The sequence below is a fragment of the Merops nubicus genome, unplaced genomic scaffold, assembly GCF_000691845.1.
Source record: "Merops nubicus isolate BGI_N331 unplaced genomic scaffold, ASM69184v1 scaffold18708, whole genome shotgun sequence".
Classification (NCBI taxonomy): Eukaryota; Metazoa; Chordata; class Aves; order Coraciiformes; family Meropidae; genus Merops; species Merops nubicus.
In genome coordinates this window covers 26,675-28,290 of record NW_008626557.1, presented here as the reverse complement: position 1 = coordinate 28,290, position 1,616 = coordinate 26,675, and positions in this window count along the sequence as shown.

The following is a 1,616-nucleotide window of genomic DNA, read 5'->3' as shown; positions in this document are numbered from 1 at the left end:
CCCCGGGGCCGTCGGGGGAGGACTTGGGAGGCGTGGGATTTGTGCCACTCTCGGCGCTCGGGACGTTGAATCCCGAGCACGGCGGGCCGCTGGGTTTGGGTAGTCTCGGTTAAAAGGCGATTTAACGGAATGTTTGCGTTTAAGCCCCCCAAAAAACCGACCGAACGCTGTTTTTTCTTTAATATTCACAACCCATTGTCTTTGCCCTGCAGCGTGTTGTGTCATAGTCGTGAAGTGCATATGTTCGGAAGACCGAGGTCTAAGTGATTGAAAAGCATCCCTTTTTTCAAAGTCTGGATTAACTTTAATTTGAATGGTCGATTTAAATATTTGTACAATGTTTGGAACTGGTTCTTCAGTCTCTTGACCTGACACAGGCTCAAAGACCTTACTCAGGTCTCTTGACCTAACATAGGCTGTAAGACCTTACTTGGGTCTTTAAACCTTCCATGGTAAATATTCATTTACTGTAAGCGATCCACTCGGCTTGCTTTACTATATGAGCACAGAAGTTAATCAGTGCAAAGGGAGAGAGAAGGGATAAAACTTACAAAATCAAATGTCTAGGCATATCTTTTATAGCAAAATATAAATTAAAGAGTAAAAATAAAGAAATACCCAGATCTAGAGCCTATTTTGGGGAGGATAGGGGAGGTGTCTTCATGGTGTGATAACATTGCAGACACAGTGTAGGATTTTAGCCTTGTGTGCCTGCTTCTTACTCAGCAAGATTATTCTGAATTTCTGGAAGGTCAGAGGAGGTAGCTTGCTGGGACATGTACAGCATGACATGTGTTGTAATAGCCACTAGAATAATCTAAAAGATCTAGGAGCAGTATAGAGTATCCTACTCCATATATAGGAGAAAACCTTTGATAATTTGACAGTTGTAAAGTTTGTTTTGATTACAGTTGTGGAGCATGTCGATGGTTCGGCTCCTGTTGAAGTGAACATTTTGGAGCCATCTTTTACAGGAGCATGTTATTTGGGAAGAGGAGAGAGGCCATATGATCCAGAAACTGTAGGCATTAATATTCCTTAGGGTAGACTGATAATTAATACTTTGTCTGCTCTAGCCAGTCCTGTCTACTTCATTGCTTGGCTTTCTCCAGTTTGATCAGGTGAGAACAAAACTTACTATTGCTGGCTTTTCTCCTGGAAGTGCCGGTGAAAACAGTTTGTTTTGTGAACATCTCTCCAAGAAATCTTGATGGCATCTTTATTGACTGTAATGGAAGCTTAAAGTCTGCAGGCAAGCACTTGGATGCCTTAAAATGAAAGCTGAAACTCCTGTTGGCGTCTATCCCGAGATCACCTTGCCTATTGCACTAGCTAGGAATTGCTAGTTTGAGCCCTCAGAAATGACTGAGTGGGTAGCAGATGATCTTTCTTTAACTTTGCAGTTCCTCATCATCTCAGACCCATTAAATCAAGAAAGATCAATCTAGAGAATACATTCATCCACTGTAATGGAAAACAGTGTTTCAGAACTGCTGTTTGTGACTGTTCTATCCATTGCCATCAGTTCTTCTAGCGTGGTCCCACTCTGATCCAGTCCTTCTGAGCAGTTGAAAGCTGTGTGAATTAAAGCAGAAACTGTTTCCTTGACTTTGTTT